Below are 12,585 nucleotides of genomic sequence, written 5' to 3' on the forward strand. Positions count from 1 at the left end.
TAGGGGCAATAGTGAGTGGAGCCACTCCCATTTCCATCCCTTGATTCTTGGATCCATGAATCTTGGCTATCAGATAAACAGCACCATATATTGGACATTTATTCAGAGAATATACAACCTTCTGAAGAACCTTGCCCCCAGCCCTGCAAGGTATTACCACCTAGCTGATGCTGTAACTGAGTCTTCAAAAGGCCTTTCCACTGTACTATCAAGCCAGCTGCTTCAGGATTGTGGAGAACATGATAAGACTAATGAATTCCATGAATCTGGCCCATTGCCACACTTCTTTTGCTATGAAGTGAGTTCCTTGATCAGGAGCAACACTGTATGGAATACCATGACAATGGATAAGGCATTCTATAAGTCCATGGATGGTAGTTTTTAGCAGAAGCATTGCACGCAGGAAGGGAAAATCTGTATTTAGAATAAGTGTCTATTTCAGTAAGGACAAAATGCCGCCACTCCCATGATGGAAGCAATCCAATGTAATCAACCTGCTACCAGATAGCTGGCTGGTCACTCCAGGGAATGGTCCTATACTGGGGGCTCAGTGTTGGTCTCTGCTGCTGACAGATTGGGCACTCAGTGGTGGCCATAGTCAGGTTGGCCTTGGTCAATTCTGAGCCCATGCATAAACTCCATCTCTGGAGCCTGGCCACTTACTTCATTAGCGCATCAAGCAGTGACAAGGGTGGCTAGGGAAAGAGGCTGACTGGTCTCCACAGAATGGTCATCCTATCCCCTTGATTATTGAAATCCTCCTCTGCTGAGGTAAACCTTTGGTGAGCACTCACATGAGATGCAAATACCTTCACGTTCTTTGCCCATTCGAAGTAGTCTATCTACAGACCTCTTCCCCAAATATATTTGTCACCAATTTTCCAATTATATTCTTTCCAAGTCCCTGACTATCCAGCCAAATCATGGGCTACAGCCCATGAATTGGTATATAATTGCATATCTGGCCATTTCTCTTTCTGAGCGAAGTGCATAGCCAGGTGTGCTGCTCAAAGTTTTGCCAACTGAAAGGATTTCCCTTCACCACTGTCTTTCAGGGATGTCCCAGAGAGGGGCTGTAGTGCTGCAGGTGTTGAAAACCTATACATAAATGCTCATATAAGCTTTATTAATAATAATCACAATGGGTGAATAGTTTAAAAACTGTGTTTCATCTATACCAATGGAATGCCACTTAACAATGAAAAGTAAAAAACTATTCATACAGCAGCAACTTGGATGGATCTCAAGGGAACTAAGCTGACTAAAAAAGAAACATTATAGAAATGGAGAACAGATTAGTAGTTACCAGGGCTCAAGGATGAGGGCTGCAGGGAAGAAGAAGGGAGCATGATGTGGTTACAAAAGGGCGACCTGATGGATCCCTGTGGTGATACAACTATTCTGTATCTTAATGGTATTAATGTCAGTATTACAGTTGTGATATTGTACTATGGGTTTGTGTTAGTCAGCTCAGGATGCTAAAACAAAATACCATAGTCTGAATGGCTTCAGCAACAGATGTTTATTTCTCACAGTTATGGAGGCTGGGAAGTATAAGATTACGGTGCCAACATATTCAGTTAATGCAGAGGGCTCTTGTCCTGACTTGCAGATTGTCACCTTCTTGCTGTATTCTCACACGGTGAAGAAAGAAAAAACTGGTCTCTCTTTCCCTTTGTATAAGAACACTAATTTAATCATGAAGTCCCCACCCTCATGACCTCATCTAAATCAAATTACCTCCAAAATGCCCCACCTCCAAATACCATCCCACTGGGGGTTAGAAATTCAGCTTATGAGTTTTGGGGGTACACAAACATTCAGTCTCTAAGAAGGTTTTTAAAAATTATTTTAGTAAAATACAAAACATGAAGGTTAGCATTGTGACCATTTTTTAAGCGCACAATTCAGTGGCATTAAGTATATTCACAATGATGTGTAGCCATCACTACTATCTCTCTTTTTTTTTTTTTTTTTTTGAGACGGAGTTTCGATCTTGTTGCCCAGGCTGGAATGCAATGGCGCGATCTTGGCTCACCGCAACCTCCACCTGCCAGGTTCAAGCAATTCTCCTGCCTCAGCCTCCTGAGTAGCTGGGATTACAGGCATGTGCTATCATGCCCGGCTAATTTTGTATTTTTAGTAGAGACAGGGTTTCTCCATGTTGGTCAGGCTGGTCTCCAACTCCCCACCTCAGGTGATCCACCCACCTTGGCCTCCCAAAGTGCTGGGATTACAGGCATGAGCCATCGCACTCGGCTGACCACTATCTATTTCTAAAACTTTTCCATCATGCAGAAAAATCCCCCTATAACCATTAGGTAACAATCCCCATTGCTCCTTCCACTCACTACTGATAACCTTATTCTACTCTCTGTCTCTATGGTTTTCTTATTTGTAGCATACTTTTGCAAAATGTTATCATTGGATGAAACTGGGCAAAGAATACACAGAATCTCTCCATATTATTTCTTAAAACTGCAAGTGACTCGAATTATCTTAAAATTTAAAAAGTTATTTACGTTTTCTTATATTATTTATGTGGTTATTTTTATTATTATTACAAGCATATCTTGGAGACAGTGCAGGTTCAGTTCCAGACCACTGCAATAAAGTGACTATAACAATAAAGTGAGTCACACAAATTTTTTTGTCTCCCAGTGCACATAAAAGTTACGTTTACAGTGGCTGGGCATGGTGGCTATAATCCCACACTTTGGGAAGTGAGAGGATCACTTCAGCCCAGCAGTTCAAGACCAGCCTGGACGACATAATGAGACATTATCTCTATTTTTTTTAAAAAGCTATATTTATGTTATAATATAGTCTATTAAGTGTGCAATAGCATCATGTCTAAAAAGGCAATGTACATATCTTAATTTAAACATACTTTATTTCTAAAAACTGCTAACAATTATCTGAGCCTTCAGTGAGTTGTAATCTTTTTGTGGGTGGAGGGTCTTGATTCCTTGTTGATGGCTGCTGGCTAATCAAGGTGGTGGTTGCTGAAGGGTGAGGTAGCTGTGGCAATTTCTTAAAATAAACAACAATGAAATTTGCTGCATTGATTGACTCTTCCTTTCATGAAAGCCTTCTCTACAGAATGCAATGCTGTTTGATAGCATATTAGACACAGTAGACCTTCTTTTAAAAATTAAAGTCAATCCTCTGAAACCCAGCCCCTTTGTCAAATAGTTTACAGCATATTCTAAATCCTTTGTTGCCATTTCAACAATATTCACTGCATATTCAGCAGAAGTAGATTCTGGCTCAAGAAACCACCTTCTTTGCTCATCCATAAGAAGCGACTTCTCATCCATTCAGGTTTTATCATGAGATGGCAGCAATTCAGTCACATCTTCAGGCTCTATTTTTTATGAAAATTTTTGTGGGTACATAGTAGGTGTATATATTTATGGGGTATATGGGATGTTTTGATACAGGTATACAATGTGTGATAATCACATCAGGGCAAATGGGGTATCCATCACCTCTGGCATTTATCCTTTGTGTTACAAATAATCCAGTTACACTCCTTTAGTTATTTTTAATTTTAAATGTACAATTCAATTATTATTGACTATAGTCACCCTGTTCTGCTATCAAATACTAGATCTTTTCATGTTTTCTAACTATTTTTTGGTACCAATTAACCATTCCCATTTCTTCCCCCACTCTATCCCCTCCACTACCCCTCCCAGCCTCTGGTAACCATCCTTCTACTCTCTATCTGCATGAGTTCAATTGTTTTAATTCTTGCCTCCCACAAATACTTGAGAACATGGAAAGTTTGTCTTTCTGTGCCTAGCTTATTTCACTTGATGACTCCCAGTTCCATCCATGTTGTTGCAGATGGCAGGATCTCATTCTTTTTCATAGCTGAATAGTATTCCCTTATGTATATGTACCACATATTTTTAACCATTTGTCTGTTGACAAAAACTTGAGTTACTTCCAAATCTTGGATATTGTGAACAGTGCTGCAATAAACATGGAAATGCAGCTATCTCTTCAATATACTGATTTCCTTTCTTTTGGGTATATACCCAGCAGTGAGATTGCTGGACTATATGGTGGCTCAACTTTCAGTTTTTTGAGGAACCTCCAAACTGTTCTCCATAGTGGTCATACTAATTTACATTCCCACCAACACTGTATGAGGGCTCCCTTTTCTCCACATCCTTGCCGGCATTTGTTATTGCCTGTCTTTTGGATACAAGCCATTTTAACTAGGGTGTGATGATATCTCACTATGGGTTTGATTTACATTTCTCTGATGATCAGTGATGCTGAGCACCTTTTCATATATCTGTTTGCAATTTGCATGTCTTTTCAGAAATGTCTATTCATATCTTTTACCCATTTTGAATTGGATTATTAGATTTTTTCCTATAGAGTTGTTTGAGCTCCTTATATATTCTGGTTGTTAATCCTTTGTCAAGTGGATAGTTTGCAAATATTTTTTTCCCATTCTGTGGGTTGTCTCTTCACTTTGCTGATTGTTTCCTTTGTGGTGCAGAAGTTTTTAATTTGATGTGATCCCCTTTGTCCATTTTTACTTTGGTTGCCTGTGCTTCTGGGGTATTACTTAAGAAATCTTTGCCTACTGCAATGTCCTGGAGATTTTCCCTAAGGTTTCTTAGTTTCATAGTTTGAGGTCTTAGATTTAAGTCTTTAACCCACTTCTATTTGATTTTTGTGTATGGTGAGAGATAGGGATCTAGTTTCACTGTTCTGCATATGGATATCCAATTTTACCAGCACCATTTATTGAAGAGACTGTCTTTCCCCCAATGTATGTTCTTGGCACCTTTGTTGAAAATCAGTTCACTGTAAATATATGAATTTGTTTCTGGGTTCTCTATCCTGTTCCATTGGTCTATGTGTCTGTTTTTACGCAAGTACCATGCTGTTTTGATTATCTCTGTAGTATAGTTTGAAGTCAGTTAATGTGATTCTTCCAGTGTTGCTCTTTTTGTTCAGAATAGCTTTGGCTATTCTGGGTCTTTTGTGGTTCTATATAAATTTTAGGATTTTTTTTTTTATTTCTATGAAGAACTTCATTGGTATTTTGATAGGGATTGCACTGAATCTGCAGATTGCTTTGGGTAGTATGGACATTTTAACAATATTGATTCTTCCAATCTATGAACATGAAATATCTTTCCATTTTTTTGGTGTTCTATTCAATGTCTTTCATCAGTATTATATAGTTTTTATTATGGAGATCTTTCACTTCTTTGGTTAATTCCTAGATATTTAATTATACTTGTGGCTGTTGTAAATGGGATTTTAAAAAATTAATTTTTCACATTGTTCACTGTTGGCATATAGAAATGGTATAGTTTTTTTTTTTTTTTTTTTTTTTTTTGAGATGGGGTCTTGCTCTGTCACCAGGCTGGAGTGTGGTGGCATGATCTTAGCTCACTGCAACCTCTGCCTCCTTGGATCAAGCGATCCTCCCACCTCAGCCTCCTCAGTAGCTGGGACTACAGGCATGTGCCACCACAGCTAGCTAATTTTTGTATTTTTTGGTAGAGATGGGTTTTCACCATGTTGCCCACGCAGGTCTGGAACTCCTGAGCTCAAGTGATCCACCTGCCTTGGCCTTCCAAAGTGCTGGGATTACAGATGTGACCCACCGCACCCAGTCAGATTTTTGTATGTTGATTTTGTATCCTGAAACTTTACTGAATTTATCAGTTCTAATAGTTTTTTTTGTGTGTGTGTGGAGTCCTTAGGTTTTTCCAAATCTAACATATCATCTGCAAACAAGGATAATATGACTTCTTCCTTTCCAATTCAGATGTCCTTTATTTCTTTCTCTTGTCGGATTGCTCTAGCTAGGACTTCCAGTATTATGTTGGATAACAGTGGTGAAAGTGAGCATTCTTCTCATGTTCCAAATCTTAAAGGAAGGGCTTTCAGTTTTTCCGTTTCTTTGTTGATTTTCTGTCTAGATGATCTGTCCAATGCTGAAAGAGGAGTGTTGAAGTCTCCAGCTATTATTGTATTGTGATCTTTCTCTGTCTTTAGTTCTAATAATATTTGCTTTACATATCTAGGTGCTCTGGTCTTGGGTGCATATATATATTTAGAATTGTTATATCCCCTTGCCGAATTGACCCCTTTATCATTATATAATGACCTTCTGTGTTGCTTTCAATAGTTTTTGTCTTGAAATCTATTTTGTCTTATATAACCACAACTATTCCTCCTCTTTTTTGGTTTTCATTTGGATGGAATATCTTTTTCTATTCCTTTATTTTCAGCCTGTGCGTGTGTTTATAGGTGAAGTTTGTTTCTTGTAGGTAATAAATCAATGGATCTTGCTTGCTTAATCCATTCAGCTACTTTGTCTTTTGATTAGAGAGTTTAGTCCATTTACATGTGTTATACGTAAAAATGTTTATTTAGAAATAGAATGCTTGTTCCCCAGTGCCACAAAGAAATAGCACTTGAACATAAATTTAATTCTCTCAGCAAGGCCATTTTTACTTTCTGCAGAAAGGGTACACTTGCCAGCAGTTCTGCTACGAGAGTACACTGAACAAAGGAGACAGGGTCATTTATAACCTGATGCGTCCACCCTACTGCTGTGTCCGGTTTCCATTGGCTGGAATGGGACCTCACATTCTGTATTTGTCCCGATTGGCTAGCAACTTAGAACTTTCCAAAAGAGGCAAAGGCAGAGGAGAACAAAGGAAGGAGGAAGTAACTTGTGCAATGCTGAGAAAGGTAAAAACACCTCCAAATAAGGAAGATGAACAGGCTATGACCTAATGCTTGCTTGGACCAGTATAAGCACACCAGGGTAAATATTTAGGCTAAATTGTGGGAGCTAAGAACACAAAGCACATTGATTTCTTTATTACAGCTAGCAGATATTTCAGAATGTTAGCGCAGATATTTCAGAATGTTATCACAGATATTTAAGAATGTTAGCACAGGTCTTTGAATAAATTTTGCTTCTAAGAGAAGTTACTATTTATTCCTAAGTAGACAGGGAGGAAAGTCTCTTTGAAGAGGAACCTCTACTTTACTTTTTACACATGCAACATTATTATGGACAAGTAAAGACTTACTCTTGCCATTTTTAAATTTGTTTTCTTTTATTTATTTATTTATTTATTTATTTACTTATTTATTTTTATTGATCATTCTTGGGTGTTTCTCGCAGAGGGGGATTTGGCAGGGTCACAGGACAATAGTGGAGGGAAGGTCAGCAGATAAACAAGTGAACAAAGTTCTCTGGTTTTCCTAGGCAGAGGACCCTGCGGCCTTCCGCAGTGTTTGTGCCCCTGGGTACTTGAGATTAGGGAGTGGTGATGACTCTTAACGCGCATGCTGCCTTCAAGCATCTGTTTAACAAAGCACATCTTGCACCGCCCTTAATCCATTTAACCCTGAGTGGACACAGCACATGTTTCAGAGAGCACAGGGTTGAGGGTAAGGTCACAGATCAACAGGATCCCAAGGCAGAAGAATTTTTCTTGGTACAGAACAAAATGAAAAGTCTCCCATGTCTACCTCCCTCCACACAGACACGGCAACCATCCGACCTCTCAATCCTTTCCCCACCTTTCCCCCCTTTCTATTCCACAAAACCGCCACTGTCTTCATGGCCCCTTCTCAATGAGCTGTTGGGCACACCTCCCAGATGGGGTGGTGGCCGGGCAGAGGGGCTCCTCACTTCCCAGTAGGGGCGGCCGGGCAGAGGCGCCCCTCACCTCCCGGACGGGGCGGCTGGCCGGGCGGGGGGCTGACCCCCCCACCTCCCTCCCGGACGGGGCGGCTGGCCGGGTGGGGGGGCTGACCCCCCCACCTCCCTCCCAGACGGGGCGGCTGGCCGGGCGGGGGGCTGACCCCCCACCTCCCTCCCGGACGGGGCGGCTGGCCGGGCAGAGGGGCTCCTCACTTCCCAGTAGGGGCGGCCGGGCAGAGGCGCCCCTCACCTCCCGGACGGGGCGGCTGGCCGGGCGGGGGTCTGACCCCCCCACCTCCCTCCCGGACGGAGCGGCTGGCCGGGCAGAGGGGCTCCTCACTTCCCAGTAGGGGCGGCCGGGCAGAGGTGCCCCTCACCTCCCGGACGGGGCGGCTGGCCGGGCAGGGGGCTGACCCCCCCCACCTCCCTCCTGGACGGGGCGGCTGGCCGGGCAGAGGGGCTCCTCACTTCCCAGTAGGGGCGGCCGGGCAGAGGCGCCCCTCACCTCCCGGACGGGGCGGCTGGCCGGGCGGGGGGCTGACCCCCCCCACCTCCCTCCCGGACGGAGCGGCTGGCCGGGCAGAGGGACTCCTCACTTTCCAGTAGGGGCAGCCGGGCAGAGGCGCCCCTCACCTCCCAGACGGGGCGGCTGGCCAGGCAGGGGGCTAACCCCCCCACCTCCCTCCCGGACGGGGTGGCTGGCTGGGCAGAGGGGCTCCTCACTTCCCAGTAGGGGCGGCCGGGCAGAGGCGCCCCTCACCTTCCGGACGGGGCGGCTGGCCAGGCGGGGGGCTAACCCCCCCACCTCCCTCCCGGACGGGGCGGCTGGCCGGGCCGGGGGCTGACCCCCCACCTCCCTCCCGGACAGGGCGGCTGGCCGGGCGAGGGTCTGACCCCCCCACCTCCCTCCCGGACGGAGCGGCTGGCCGGGCAGAGGGACTCCTCACTTCCCAGTAGGGGTGGCCGGGCAGAGGCGCCCCTCACCTCCCGGATGGGGCGGCTGGCCAGGCAGGGGGCTGACCCCCCCACCTCCCTCCCGGACGGGGCGGCTGGCCGGGCGGGGCGGCTGGCCGGGCGGGGGGCTGACCCCCCCACCTCCCTCCCGGACGAGGTGGCTGCCGGGCGGAGACGCTCCTCACTTCCCAGACGGGGTGGCTGCTGGGCAGAGGGGCTCCTCACTTCTCAGACGGGGCGGTTGCCAGGCAGAGGGTCTCCTCACTTCTCAGACGGGGCGGCCGGGCAGAGACGCTCCTCACATCCCGGATGGGGCGGCAGGGCAGAGGTGCTCCCCACATCTCAGACGATGGGCGGCAGGGCAGAGACGCTCCTCACTTCCCAGATGTGATGGCGGCCGGGAAGACGTGCTCCTCACTTCCTAGATGGGATGGCGGCCGGGCAGAGACGCTCCTCACTTTCCAGACTGGGCAGCCAGGCAGAGGGGCTCCTCACATCCCAGACGATGGGCGGCCAGGCGGAGACGCTCCTCACTTCCCAGACGGGGTGGCGGCGGGGCAGAGGCTGCAATCTCGGCACTTTGGGAGGCCAAGGCAGGCAGCTGGGAAGTGGTTATAGCGAGCCGAGATCACACCACTGCACTCCAGCCTGCGCGCCATTGAGCACTGAGTTAACGAGACTCCGTCTGCAAACCCGGCACCTCGGGAGGCCGAGGCTGGCAGATCACTCGCGGTTAGGAGCTGGAGACCAGCCCGGCCGACACTGCGAAACCCCGTCTCCACCAAAAAAATACGAAAACCAGTCAGGCGTGGCGGCGCGCGCCTGCAATCGCAGGCACTCGGCAGGCTGAGGCAGGAGAATCAGGCAGGGAGGTTGCAGTGAGCTGAGATGGCAGCAGTACCGTCCAGCTTCGGCTCGGCATCAGAGGGAGACTGTGGAAAGAGAGGGAGAGGGAGACCGTGGGGAGAGGGAGAGGGAGAGGGAGAGGGAGAGGGAGAGGGAGAGGGAGAGGGAGAGGGAGAGGGAGAGGGAGAGGGAGAGGGAGAGGGAGAGGGAGAGGGAGAGGGAGAGGGAGAGGGAGAGGGAGAGGGAGAGGGAGAGGGAGAGGGAGAGGGAGAGGGAGAGGGAGAGGGAGAGGGAGAGGGAGAGGGAGAGGGAGAGGGAGAGGGAGAGGGAGAGGGAGAGGGAGAGGGAGAGGGAGAGGGAGAGGTTAAATTTGTTTTCTAGTTGTTTTGTGGTCTTCTATCCCTTCCTTCTTTCCTTCTTGTCTTCCTTTTAGTGAAGCTGATTTTCTCTGATGATATGATTTAATTTCTTCCTTTGTATTTTTTGTGTATCTGTTGTGTATTTCTAGAGTTGAGGTTATCATGAGTCTTGCAAACAATATCTTATAACCCATTATTTGAAGCTGATGGCAACATAACACTGATTGCATAAACAAACAAACAAACAAGCAAAAAGAAACCTAATAAAAACTTTATATTTTAACATTTTCTCCCCACATTTTACCTTTTTGTTGTTTCTGTTTATATCTCATTGTACTGTCTATGTCTTGAAATGTTGTTGTAGTTATTACCTTTTTTTTTTTTTGAGATGGAGTCTTGCATTTTTGCCTGGGCTGGAGTGCAGTGGTGCGATCTTGGCTCACTGCAACCTCTGCCTCCCAGGTTCAAGCAATTCTCCTGCCTCAGCCTCCCGAGTAGCTAGGATTACAGGCGCCCGCCACCATGCCCAGCTAATTTTTTGTATTTTTAGTAGAGACGGGGTTTCACCATGTTGACCAGGCTGGTCTCGAACTCCTGACCTCATGATTCCCCTGCCTCAGCCTCCCAAAGTGCTGGGATTACAGGCATGAGCCACCGCGCCCAGCCAGTTATTATCTTTGATCAGCTCATTTTTTCCATCTTTCAACTAATGATGTGAGTAGTTTACACGCTACAATCATAGTGTTATAATGTTCTGTGTACTTACTTTTACAAATGAGTTTTGTACCTTCAGATGATTTCTTATTGCTCATTAAGGTCCTTTTCTTTCAGATTGAAGAGCTCCCTTTAGTTTTTCTTGCAGGACAGGTCTGGTGTTGAGGAAATCCCTCAGCTTTTGTTTGTCTGGAAGGTCTTTATTTCTCCTTCATGTTTGAAGGATATTTTCTTTTCTTTCTTTCTTTCTTTTTTTTTTTTTTTGAGACAGAGTCTCACTCTATCCCCCAGGCTGGAGTGGAGCGATCTGCAACCTCCACCTCCCGGGTTCAAGCAATTCTCCTGCCTCAGCCTCCCAAGTAGCTGGGATTACAGGTGCCTGCCACCATGCTCAGCTAATTTTTGTATTTTTAGTAGAGATGGGTTTTTGCCATGTTGGCCAGGCTGGTCTCGAACCCCTGACCTCAGGTGATCCACCATCTCGGCCTCCCAAAGTGCTGGGATTACAGGCGAGAGCCACCATGCCCAGCCCTGAAGGATATTTTCACCAGATATACTATTCTAGGGTAAAGGTTCAGCACTTTAAATATGTCATGCCACTCTCTCCTGGCCTGTAAGGTTTCCACTGGAAGGTCTGCTGCCAAATGTATTGGAGCTCTATTATATGTTTTTATTTTTGTTTTTGTTTTGAGACAGAGTCTGGCTTTGTCACCCAGGCTGGAGTGCAGTGGCGCTATCTCGGCTCACAGCAACCTCCCCTTCCTGGGCTCAAGCCATCCTCTGACCTCAGCCTCCCAAGTAGCTGGGACTACAAGCGCATGCCACCACGACCAGCAATTTTTGTATTTTTTGTAGAGATGGGGTTTCACCATGTTGCCCAGGCTGGTCTCAAACTCCTGAGCTCAAGTGATCCGCCCACCTAGGCCTCTCAATAATAATTTCTTTTTTTTTTTTTTGAGACGGAGTTTTGCTCTTGTTGCCCAGGCTGGAGTGCAATGGCGTGATCTTGGCTCATCGCAACCTCTGCCTCCCAGGTTCAAGCGATTCTCCTGCCTCAGTCTCCCAAGTAGCTGGGATTACAGGCACCTGCCACCACACCCAGCTAATTTTTGTATTTTTAGTAGAGATGGGGTGTCATCGCATTGGCCAGGCTGGTCTTGAACTCCTGACCTCAGGTGATCTGCCTTCCTCAGCCTCCCAAAGTGCTGGGATTACAGGCATGAACCACCTCGTCAGGCCCCAATAATAATTTGTATTGATCTATCTTCAAGTGCACTGGCTCTTCACTCTGTCATCTCTATTCTGCTGTTGTGCCTACCCAGTGATTTGCTGTAAACAGATGTGTTGTCATCCAGGCTTTGTTGTTCCATTTGTAGAGCACAGGCAGAGTAGATTTAGCATAATTCTTAGTGGTCCTAGGATTTTCAGAATGGTAAATGAGCATTGGCTTCAACTTAAATTCACCAGCTGCATTAGCCCCTAACAAGAGAGCCAGGCTGTGTTTTGAAGCTTTGAAGCCAGGCATTTATTTCTTTCTAGCTATGAAAATTTTAGGCTGGCGTGGTGGCTCATGCCTGTAATCCCAGCACTTTGGGAGGTCGAGGCTGGCAGACCACCTGAGGTCGGGAGATCAAGACTATCCTGGCTAACATGGTGAAAGCCTGTCTCTACTAAAAATACAAAAATTTAGCCAGGTGTGGTGGCACATCCCTGTAATCCCAGCTACTTGGGAGGCTGAGGCAGGAGAATCGCTTGAACCTGGGAGACGGAGATTGTGGTGTGTCAAGATCGCGCCATTGCACTCCAGCCTGGACAACAAGAGCAAAACTCCATCTCAAAAGAAAAAAAAAAAAGAAAAGAAAAGGAAATTTAGATAACATCTTCTGCCAATAGAAGGCTGTTTTGTCTACATTGAAAATCTGTTGTTATCGTAGCCGCCTTCATCAATGATCTTAGCTAGATCTTCTGGATAACTTGCTGTAGCTTCTTCTCCATCAGCATTTGCTG

The sequence above is a fragment of the Gorilla gorilla genome, chromosome X (genome assembly GCF_029281585.2).
Source record: "Gorilla gorilla gorilla isolate KB3781 chromosome X, NHGRI_mGorGor1-v2.1_pri, whole genome shotgun sequence".
In the NCBI taxonomy this organism is placed as follows: Eukaryota; Metazoa; Chordata; class Mammalia; order Primates; family Hominidae; genus Gorilla; species Gorilla gorilla.